This window comes from Desmodus rotundus, chromosome 9 (genome assembly GCF_022682495.2).
Source record: "Desmodus rotundus isolate HL8 chromosome 9, HLdesRot8A.1, whole genome shotgun sequence".
In the NCBI taxonomy this organism is placed as follows: domain Eukaryota; kingdom Metazoa; phylum Chordata; class Mammalia; order Chiroptera; family Phyllostomidae; genus Desmodus; species Desmodus rotundus.
Window position 1 is genome coordinate 29,101,713 of NC_071395.1, and position 12,411 is coordinate 29,114,123.

At 43.1% G+C, this 12,411-nt stretch overlaps 1 protein-coding gene across 3 annotated transcripts in view; it reads left to right on the top strand.

Moving 5' to 3' along the window:
* PALLD (palladin, cytoskeletal associated protein) overlaps positions 1-12,411 on the top strand; it is a 344,806-nt gene that overhangs the window by 115,670 nt on the left and 216,725 nt on the right. The gene's annotated exons all lie outside the window — the stretch shown is intronic.

The window sequence follows — 12,411 nt, forward strand, 5'->3', positions numbered from 1 at the left end:
ACCTGTTGCTCTTCAACCTTTGAAAGGTGTGTGTGTGTGTGTGTGTGTGTGTGTGTGTGTGTGTGTGTGTGTGTGTGTGTGTGTTTGCTGGGTTCGACTTGATTGCAGTCCTTTGTCTAACAAATTCAATTGCTCATTTTCGTTCTCTTGTTCTCCTGAAGCCCTTTGGATGGGGTCCCTGTCCCCATTAGCGTTCAGCTGGCTGCAGTTCTCAGAGAACAAGTGGCAGGCAGAATACAATAGGGAAGAGCTGCATTCCTGATGGCCCTCCTACCATGGAAAGACTGCACTGAAAACTGACATTCTCCATTAGTTTTATGGAAAACATGCAGTCACTGTTCTATAAAGATTTGGTTCTTGAAATTAGATAATCCGGAGGTAACCAACAGGAATTTTAAAGAGAGAGATTTTCCCTAATTACTTGCACAACAAGCACGAAGCCCCTGATGCCTGAGCTCCACAAGGACGCGAAGTCACCTCTCACTTGACAGCAGATAGGCTATTAATGAAGGGAGAGGGGGTTCTGTGGTGTGTGGCAGGGGCCAAGGGGGAGGCCCACCTGAGAAGGGGACCGAAGTTTTTCAACTTTCTGTTGATGAAGAGAATCATCAGGATGCTGTAATGTGCTTTAATGAGGTTAAGTTGAAGTCCTGTCCACATGATGAAAAAGACTTTCAGTAGTCCTGCTCACACTTCCAAATGGAGAGCTGTGGAATGCTTGTTTATTTCTGTTGCTGATAAATCCATGGGAAATCTCTGCTGAACCCAGCAATTTAAAACAAGTCCCAGCTTATAATTCCCCACATAATGGCAAACAGGTTATTTCCAGTAACCCAAGAGTCTTGCATTTTCCCTGACCATTGCTTTAGAGGTTACATGAAGATATTATGAGCATGCATTTGAGCTTTCCCCTCCCTCGCCCCAACTGAAATGGAAAGTTATCCTGGGGTGTCTGATGAAAAAGATTATGGCCAGATATATTACCAGCCTGTAAAGTAACGTTTCTGAAAAGATTATAGCCACTAGACATTAGCGTCTGCAGCTACTATGTAGTCTTTCATTTTTTCTTTAGGGATGAGACTGACTTTGATCACCTCAGGGTTTTCACTCCTTTGTTGGTTGTGTGGTTCTGCTTGTTTTCTTTTTCTGTAGAAAAATCTCGTTCACTCAGGTGAAGTCACAGCCTGGAGTTAGTAGCATGGATCTTTTGCTGGGGCTAAAATTAGACAAATCCACAGGACTTTTCAGGCATATCCTTGTTGTCTCCAAGAAGATTCTGCAGACTCGCCTTTCAAACTTCCACTTTAGTGATTATTGTAACCTGATGCTTAAGGACTCTTTAAGACAGAATTTTTACTTGGACAGTTTTTTTTTCCCCTTAAGCTTTAATCATACTTTACCAACGCATGTTGAACTTTGTTTCTCTAAGAAGCCTAAAGCCACCCCCAATACATTTACCATCTCTTCGAAGGGTATGTACTTACTCTTTGAACAGCTCTTTTAAAAAAATAAACAGAAGTTCCAATGGCACTTGCAAAATACAAGACTGGGTCCTCTGATGTGATGGCAGATGGCAGTCGCATGAGCTTTGTTTATGCCCAGGACAAGCTTGGTGCCTCTTAAATTAACCATGAATTGAATAATTGATTTCTCACACCTTCAGCTACACTGAATCTCCAGCTATAAAGTTAAAGATAGGTTGCTTATTGAGGGCTAGTTCACTTGGAAATCCTTTCAAAGCCTATCCAATGGTGGTACAGCTGGGTCAAGTCTCATCCTAGCACACATTATGAAATGCAGTGACATACACTTCAAGCTCCTCTGGCTTCCCCATTTCAAAGATGGGCTTCAGTGACCTTCCCATTTGCTGGTCACCTTTAAAGATGGTAGGTCTGAGGGATACAATGGGTTTCTGTGAATGTAATTAAACGTGTCTCTGCCAGCTGCCTGTGGTATTCGCGAATGTTTTCATAAGAAAAGCTGTTCTTTGGCTTTATCTGCCCACTGTGGTTTGTGGCATGTTGTGCTATTCTGCAGCCATTGCAGTTTTTTCCTGAATGATTGAGCTATGATGTCATGTGCTATCTCGGTGCGGAACCCGTCCGGGGCTTCGCTGGGGTCTGTGTGCCTGTGCGGAGGGAGAGGAAGCGCCTCTGAGCGCCCTTGGTAGCGACTCCCCGTCTGCTCCGGCACATTCCACTGCCCGGAGACCAAAGCCCCCAAATGATTTGCGGTCAGTGATTTGGGGCTGGTTAGCGATGATTTAAAAGGAAGGTTATGGGCACATGAAGTGTAGGGTAAAGAAAATATATTTTACTACTTTATTGAGACCACATGGCTCCAACTTGAACTTTTTTTTTTTTAAACAGGGAAATTGTTGGCTGAACTGGCTCAGTGTTTCCCCTCCCCCCTTTATTTCTCTTTGATTGCTTAGATAGAACAGCTATATTCTCTATTTATGGTAGGCTTGACCTCACCATTATTTCTTAAATTTGAAACATTTTTTAGACTTTAAGAAAACAGAAAAGTAGAATTTCTCTGTTGTGCTCTTCAAGGGCCAAAGACCATTGTCAGAGAATAGACTCAACTGTCTCCGATAACTGAAGGAAGGCTATTACTCCACGTCAGACTCAGGGAGGCATCGGTGAGGGAAGAGGCACCCTGTTGTACCAGAGGGCCACAGAATGTCAGACGTGCGTACGCAGTAGGGCAGTGTATGCGCGTCTCTCCATGAATAGAGTTGATTGTGCTCGTCCTCCTGAGGACCATTACACGGTGATTAATGAGGAGACCAGATGAGACATGGCTGATCTTTTCTATTGTGTTAATACTGAGGGTGGGGCTCAAAGCCCAGCGGCCTCTTCCATTCGTGGTCCCTTGGGCCCACACTTCATTTGTGAGACTAAGCTGCCATCTCCTGCCTCTCCCATGCGGACTACCGCAAATTGGCACAGTAAACCACCCATTACTGCTGAACATGTTCCCAAATCTCTGTCCAGCAGGGACTTCAACTACCTATTATCACTTTACTTTGTGGCTCACTCTCATTCTATTTCAATCTTCACGGTACATGCTGTAGCCTAATAGTTCATTATAAGCTGTCAGATAGCCATCTCCAATGTCCAGTTTGGTGTTGGGAAACTGGTCAAAGAATGGGGCAGGTTAGCTCCTGAATGTTCCCAGTCCCTCAGAAGCCATCAAGTGGCGGTCTGAGGGCCATAACCATGATGTAATGGAACGCTGCTTGAGAGATCCCCAGCAAGTCCTCAGAGTTGCTGGTCTCTAATCCATCTGAGCCAGTCTGGAGTCCCACAGTGTGAGTCTATGTATATCCAGGGGTTTAAAGGAAAGCATGTGGAGATCAAATTAGTGTGGTGGCTTATGAGAAAAGTCTTATAACTATAGAATTGGAAAAATGTCAAGAAGGCAGCATTGTAGGATGGAAATTGAAATTACCCTGGAATCGAGGATCCTGGTTTTGCCACAGGGTAACTTTGAACAAGCTAGTTACTAGTGCAGCATGTTGATGAAGTATTACATTTTGCCTTGTCTTTTATAAACATAATGTCACATTATCCTCAGAACTGTACTAGGATCAGGTAGACTATGTAGTTTTATTTCCATTTTACAAACATGGAAACTGAAGCTCTAGAGGTTAATGACTTCCTCAAGGTCACACAGCATGTGACTGATTGAGTTTGGCCTCAGATCCAGAATTTCTAACTTCAAATCCCGTGTTCTTTCCACTGTAGGAAGCAGCCTCCACAATTCTTACCCTCTATGGACTTCACTCTCCTTATTTGCAAAAATGAGACATTTTGGCCCAGAATATAACACTCCATTCCCATTTAAAAGTCTATGTCTGATGAATCACTGGCTGGAAGGGGCTTTAAGAAATTACTTAGTCATATTCTTTGCTTCTAGTGGGACTCTAAACTATTTTGAAAGGAAAATGTCAGCCATCTAAAAATTTTTAATAATCTTAGAGCAGGAGAGGGTCCCAGAGTGCATCTGACTGCATTCTGGGGTGAGAAAGAGAAGAGGAGCTACCACGTCAGGGCTTGGCAGAGGGGTCCATTCTCTGGGCTCAGGAGCAGCGAGTCTTGCCTCACGAGGAGTGAGTGTCTGGTCCTGGGATCAATATCTGAAGTAGGAGAGGAGAGTCAGGGGCGGGCTTTGCTGGTTGGAAAGGAATTCAGTGAGGAGAGACCAAAGGCATGATTACTTGGCTTTGAAGAAAAAAGACCTAAGTGACTCAGTAACCATCTTAAGGGCTCCTGGAGAGAGTGCCGACTATAGATCAGCGGTACTGGTTCTATTTAAAGACACAAACAGAAGATTCCTCTTCATTCAGTAAGTGTGACAGACAGAAAGCTGTGCTAATCTAGTTCCAACGTTGCTTGTTGTGGCGGGCTCGGCGGCAGACAGGGTTGGGAGGAGAGGCTTAGGGCCTAGCAAACCTTTCAAGGTCAAGGCACTGTCTAGAAGTCAGACCAAAGTACAAGTTCAGTCTCCCATTATTCAGATAACTTGGTTGTAATTAAAATGCTAACCCATATCCCATGTTCCTCCTGCTTCTCTCCCATGAAATAGATGTTAGGGAAAAACCAATGACTGAAACTAGAAGACTTAAGTCACCACCACAACTTAACTGACTGAGCTGGACAAGGCATTATCCCCTATAAGCCCCAATTCCTCATCTTGGAAATGGGGCAGTATTAATCCCTACTTCAGTGTTAAATATTCCTGAGAATCAGATGGAGGAACACAGGTGACCATGTCATGAAAAACTTAGTTTGGATCATTGGGTAGTAGTCGTAGTAGTCCCATTTCAGGCCCTTTTCTACAAACCATGAGGTCCCAGAAGTTTCTTTTTATTCTGCCTTTATTCCATTCCCAGAATTACAGCAGTGTTTACGTTTACTATTATCAGGCACATACCCATATTTCATCCTCATAAAAATATTATGAAGTACTTCTATTATCTGCACTTTACTATCTGGAAGTTATGTCTAACCAGGATGAGCATCTTGCCCAGGATTACCTGGGTAGTCAGTAACAGAGGCAAAATGGAAACCAAGTCTGTTTTGCTTCACAGCTTGGGTGCTTTCAGATTTTTAGGTCTCCAAAAAATTGAGGACTCTCCTATCTGAATACAGACCCATCCTCTTGGTTTTGGGTTGCAGTTAATTTCCTCATTTTCCCCTTCCACTCTGGGCATACCCCTCCTTAGGAATATCCTGCATTCTCTTCCCCACCTCTCTCTCATAACCAGATAATTCCCCACAAAGGGGGTAGCTCTCCACAGTTTGCTCCCCCCCAACCCATGGCATCAGCCCATCAAGCCCAGATCAAATGCCACCCCCACCCTCGGCATGTTTACTGTTGTTGCTTTATTGGAAGGAAAACTTTAACATGGTAAGTACAGCCACCGTATGACTCTTAAACACTACAGACTGTGACTTTTTAGAGCTGAGAAAGACCTTGGAGATCATCTGCTCTGTTACCTTGATTTTTAAAGATGCAGAAACTGAGGTCCATAGAAGTTAACTGCCTGCCCAGGTCACAGCTCTGGGCCTAAACTGGGGCTGATTCCAAATCCAATCAGTACTGTTTTTCCTTCCAACTTTCAAAATGGTTTTAATCAGCATTTTGTCACATCCACATCCCTCACTCTGGTGAGACCCCTAAGTCAGTGTTTGGAAAGGAGGCTTTCTCCTGCCGCAAGATCCTGTTTGGGCTCTTAACATTCATCACACACACACAAATATTTTTCTTTCCTGAACATACATCCCTTTAACTGAACGTAAGCCTGTTTGCTCCTCAACAGAATACAAACAAAAATTAGTCAGTCTCAACTCTATTCATGGACTGGAAGAGTTAAGTCTCCCCTTAGCTCACACTCTCTCTAGGTTAAATAATACCAGGGTTTTTTTGCTTTTCCTCATAGTTCTTGTCCTCCAACAATTTCATCATTTTTATTTCTGCCATTGTACTATGTCCAAATACTCCGTGGCTCTCGAACTGTGAAGTCCAGAACTAGACAGAGAAGTCTCATAAAGGTATGATAAAGTGACGATTACCTCACATTCCTCCAAACCATGCTTCAGTTAGTGCAGCCAACTTTCACACTCATGTTTTAAGTGACCGCTAGACCTCCCTGGATTGTTTTCAGCTTCTTATCCTCATTTGGCTGGACGTCGCTTAGCCCGTTTGTGATAATAATCATTTCCTCCATGTATCATCCCGACCATTTCCTATTGAGCTGTTTTTTGTTCCTGACTACTTCTCCAATTCATCAACTCACTTGGGACTCTAATCCTATTCTTCCTTTTCTTAATTCTTAACCCCAGCTACTGTCCCAAGTAGCTTAGCACATTAAAAGTCCCTGCAGTTCACCCGTAGAGGAACAGACCCCTGAGACTTCTGGCCCCTCAAAGCACTTCTGCCTCATGTCTCTGGGATTTGAAAAGCTAGCAGTCCAACTCCCAATGCTGGCGCCCAAACTGATCATCAGATAAGAGTTGTAAGTGCTGGATAAAGTAAGAGACCACGGAGAGCCTTCCAGGAGACACATAGCTAAGGGTTATAGCGCTGGTCAGTTCTGAGATAATTAACCAAGCCCAGATCTGTCTTAGGTACATTGGTGAGTCTCTCTGAGATTTCACTTTGGCTCAGAAATGTGGTAATCACAAACACTTACATTAACTTAACCAACCTTTATGAAAAAAATACATTATCCCCATTTTACAGATGAAGAAACTAAGGTTCAATTAGGTTAAGTGATTCCAAAGATCACACAACCAAGAATAGAACTCAGGTTTTCTGTCTTTAAATTCCTTGCACTTCACCATATTTCAGTGGTTTTCAAATCTTAGAGTTTCTAAAAATCCCATAGTGGCATGTGGGCGTGCTTGTCAAAAATACAGATTCTGAAGCCCTGGGTCCACATCATATTGATTCATGAGACCTGAGTGGAGCCTTGGAACCTGTAATAAGCACCTCAGAGGGTTCTAAGGTGTCAGTAGATCATACCTGAAGAAACCCTCTCCTAAGCCATCCTTTCTAGAACAGACTCTTCGAATGCAGCAGATCTGCCTTTGCCCTATGACAAAGTTGGCACATAGAAACCAGCCACAAAAACCTGCCTACTCCAGACAATAGTTCAAGAAGGTTCCCTGCATACCCTGGGCCCATGGCTGTGGACCTCAGAACCTGGTTTAGTCCTGCTGTGGGCCCCTTCATTTTTACCAAACTGTTTGACTCTCCTCTTTTGAGTACTCCGCCTTAGCTCCCCACTCAGCTCTTGGCTAAGCTCTGGCCCCTGACTTTGTCAATCTCTATAGCTCCAGATGAAAAGCCTGTCTCCCCAAGGCCTTTCCAGATGTGATCATATAATGGACCTGAACCATGAATTGAGAGGGAATCTGATGACTCTCCAGAAGGTCTTTGTCTGGGAAACCTTCTAATCACACACATGTCAGCTGGGTATGGCTTATTAACTTCTCTGAGGGCAAGTTCCACAACCCACTCCCTCAAGGAGAAACATTGTGGACTATTCAACAAGGCTCACAGTTGAAATTTGAAAACTGTCTACTCCAGGAGACCAAGAGATGACTAGAGAGTGCTCAGTGTAGTCAACATTAATTGGGCACCCACCAGACACAGGCCCCATGCCGGCCCCTTCCCATGAGCTGTGTGTATTGCCCTCTCACTGATAAAAAGCTCCTCCAGGCTGGTGCCCACTTCCCAGTCTCAGGGCACTTAGAGATCATATGTTCACTAATTAAAAATACTGAGCCCTACCACATATAAGTCACTCAAGTCTTTCAGACTCATCAACTAGGTGAGAAGTCTCTGGCTAGAGGTCTCTGGTTCTGAGCATATTTTCTTGAGAAGGAAGTGAAGTGTGAAGAAAATAGTTTCTGGGGTCAAAGCAGACTAATTGAGTGGTTGAAAATTTACATGGATCCCAGTTGGACTCCCAGTCTTGGTAGACCTGGTCCACTTGCTGCCTCTTTTATATTCTTTTTTCCAGTGCAGGAATCTTCTACACAATAGTCTAGCCTCCTCTGCACCTCTTAAGAAACATGTCCAGATTGTGATAGCAGAACAGGAAACAATAACATATTTTGATAGCAAATAACGCAGTGTGAAGAAATCATGTGTTCCCCCTACCTTGGCCTCTGCTATCTTGTGACACCCTGATGAGAAATTTCCCAACATAAGCCTCCTGAGTGATTGTCAGATATGTACCTTGCCTTATCTTTAGCAGATGTGAGAGCCCTTTGAGAAGACAGCGGAGTATTTGGGGCTGAAAGGAAAGGGATGCCTGGAGCCCTGTTAGTGTGAGCCTTAAAATATTGTCCATACAAGACAGCTTAGGTTTTGCTGAAATAAGCACTTACCTTTTATGCTATAACTTGGCAAGTTATGGAATAATACTAATGTTAAATGACTTGTTAAAGGATCTCAGAGCATTATGTCAAGATTCTATACCCAATCCTTAATTAGGTCAAGTTAAACTAAAAAGGAAAAGCAGTCTGGTTTGCTAACCACAGTGGAAGTATTGCTTTCGGGTGGAATTCAGATCCAGATTGTGTTGTCTGACTTGAGCATAATGCACAGGAAACAATTGGGGGCTTTTCTTCCTTTGGGTTTTGATATTTAAGCTGCGAGGAACTTGCAGTCCAGAAGCTGGCATTTGTAGTGTTAACAGTTATCACAGCTAGCTAGCCAAACCATCCCTGTTTAACATCTTGCTGCTGTTTATCATAATAAGAGCGCACAACATGCTGTGTGTGATTTCCAGTACACATGTGCTAGTTATTACTACCAATATGAATATCTGCTGAGCCATTCATCAAGGCACCCAACACACCCTGCCGGTACACTTTGAAACTCTATCTGCTGAAAAAGCAAAATGCTCCTCCACAAATGAGCACTTTTACAAAAGCAGACTGGTTAAGAGTGTCTGAAGCCAGAGGGACACATAAGTGAACTCCTTTTATAGATCATGGGTGACCTCACAAAAACTGAGTTTCTTTCCCATGAAGATCTTCCCTCTCGTAATAATAGGTAGGCTTTACTGAGCTCAGATTGGGAGCTGCTCTGTATTCATTTTTCTCCTTTAATCTAATGATGCCATGACACAGGTACCGTTTTTATCTGCATTTTCCAGATTAGGAAACTGAAGCTCAAAGATGCTAAGTAATTCAGCCAAGTTCATGCAGGGAATGACAGAGCCAGGCTTCTAACCTCAATGTGTCTGATGCCAGAGCCCATGCTTTCTGGAGGCCATTCCTTCAAAACCATTTGGCGCATCCAGAGATGGAAATGATTAAGTAATTACTCCCATTTGTTTCAAATGATAGACAGGAGCTCTTTGATGTTAATGTCTTTTAAACATTTGTCTCCCATTTACTTTCTCTGTGGTTTAGATAGGCTATATCACTGAATTCTCCCAATAAAATGATACAGATTTGGGTATCCCTATTCCCCCCATGGTAACCTTCTGTTCTCTCCCATCACCCAGCATTGTCCCTGTGGCCATAGGTGTTTATTTTCTCTCTGACTATGACATGTGGACATCATAGGTAGTTGTAGGAAAGAGGACACAGCAGTGGAAGTCCAAAAGTGTGCTTCGAATCCTGGACACCATTGCTCATGACAAGTCTCATCTAAACCTCTGTTTCTTTTTCACATATGTAACATTTCCTTTAACTACATTGGGAGCGTCTCTGACATTTCAGGAAAATGGCATATGCACTGGAAACAGACAGATTTCTTTTAGAATTCTGGCTCTTAGGCTAAATATCAGTATTCAAATCACTTAGCCTGTGTGACCTCGGTATCCTGAGCTGTCACGTGGAGGCAATACAAGCTACTCTAAATGCTGCTCTAGAGTTTAAATGAGACAAAGTCTATGGTGTGTATAGCACAGCACCTAATGTGTAGAGAGTAGTGTCCTTTAAATGTTAACTGAGCCCCTCTTCCCAACGCTTCACATCTTACTCAATATTACTGTATATGGCCATGTATAATGTGCCCCACATTTTTGTGCACATTATTCACGGTATTAGTATACCCGTTATTATACCCATGATACGTAATCACTATACCCATGCATAAAGCGCATCCTTATTTTTCCCTCATATTCCACCCACCCCTGAAACATTCTTCTCTCCGTAACAAATTTAGGCAACAGTGAGCATAATACTCAGCAAAATACGATAGTAAGTTGTGCTTACTATCCAGCTAAAGGGATTTGTCTGGAAATTCCTGGATAGTAAGGAATTTGAGGTGTGCCTTTCACAGTGTTGCTTATAGGGAGCAGTACTGAGTAGTGTTTACAAGTCTGGTCCCTTGAAGCAGACTGATGGCGTTAAAATCCCTGCCCCACCATTCCCTGTGTGACCTTAACCTTCCTGGGCCTCAATTTCCTCCTCTTTATAATGGGTCTAAAAGTAGTACTTGTTTCATGGAGTTTTGGGGAGAGCTGAATTAGTTAATATATGATAAGTGCTTAGAAAATACCTGTCACAGAGTGAACACACATTAAATGTTAGCTGCCGCCATTATTATTATTATTATTATTATTATTATTATTATTATTACCACCTGTTGTCATTGTGGCCTCTTGCAAGCTTTCTGAAATCATCGATTATGCTTAGCCGTGCAGAGTAAGACCCCAAAACAGATTTTTTTGGTGCAGACGGAGCTGCTCACAGGGGGCTCATGAGAGACTGAGTGCCGACCTTGGCCCCATTAGCACCGTTCTCTAACCAGCCCAGGCACGGGGCTGTAATGAGGATTATTGAAGTAACATATGGAAAACTCTTATAGTTTGCTCTGGGGAGAGGAAAAAGGCACTAAATAAATACAGGGAATTATTAAAAACCAGGAGACGACCTCACAGGGTTGCTGAGCCTTGTGCGCTGTTTGCTGTTCTAAGAAGAAACTGAGGCAGGAAGCCAACTCCATCACCAGGTGGTAAAGTGGTCTCCTGGCCGCTGTTCAAAGGACGGCAACACGTAGCTTCACCTAAGCAGGTCCCAGGCCGTCCACCACCTCTTCCTGAGTGCAGATCGCTCCCCTTTCCCACACAGACTTCAGAAGAAGGGGAAGGGCCAGTGTCCTGTGCCAGATGCTATGCCTGCCCCTCCTCCTCCAGGCTCACATTGCCAAAGGGCTCCCTTCGGGAGAGCTAGGAGGTGGAACCCACCCAGCAGAATACTGAGGGTGAATTCCCTTTGGTCCCGGACTTAGTGGCCACCAGCCATCTGCTTCCACAGCAGGACTCCAGCCCTGCTCCCAGCCAAGCCCAGGGCTTTGCTGCCAAGCTTTGACAAGTGTGTGGAGAGCACAGGGCTGTGTAATTGCGGAGATAGCAGTCCATCAGTCCCTATTTACAACTGTACCACCCACCCCTGAAACATTCTTCTCTCCAGAACAACCCCAACACCAAAATGAAATATACTTAAAGTGGTCTCCAGGTATTGCTTGTGAAATGGTGTATATGAGGCTTCCAAGAATGAATCAAGATCTGGCCCACTGCCAACACATAGCTTAAGGCCTCTGGTTTCCCCTTGATATCAGTGGCATAAGATTAATTTCTGTGGCTCCAAACAATGACTATAGAAACAGTCTATTTCTCTTTGCCACACAATAAGTAGTATCTTAGCTGTGATGTCTTATATTTTATTATCTCAGGTGGTAAAGATAATAGCTATGTAAGTCTCATCATTCAAGAATATAACACTTTATGAGATGGAACCTTTATTTATACTTTTCTGGGTGGGGTAGGGGAGAGCAACAGGGGAAAAATTGGGACAACTGTAATAGAACAACAATAAAATAAATAGATAAGTAAATAGGTAATTTGGTTTATAAAAAGAATACAAATAATTGCTCCATGTATTCGTAAAAATATGAGAGGAACTCAGTCCTCAAAACTGATAAAAAAGTTTAAGGTATTTATGTTAACAGAACATGAAACAATACTTATGCCTAAACTATTATGAAAACTAGTCCGCTCTCTCAATTTGCATAGCAAAAAATAGTTTGGGAAAGAAGCAGCCAAATTCAGAAGTCCACCATTCGGAAAAAAAAAAAGCTTTACTTCTCTCTTGCTTACCTTCCTTTCTTCAACCAGCTTCAAAAGTGCTATACTAATCATCAAATGTGGAAAGAATTGAAGATTTCAGTAGCCCTTTAAACCTACAAGTCCTGAAAAAGGTAAAGATTAGAATTAAATTATTCATGCTGACATTTAAATTTTCAGAAGGGTCCGATGCGCTTGGGTCGGGTCTTCAGGGAGGTTTGCCTGACAATGTGGACTGCAGCACAAAACAGGTTCTCTGGCACAGTCATTGCAATGGGATGTGTTTTTCTTATTCATGCCTTTTTCCC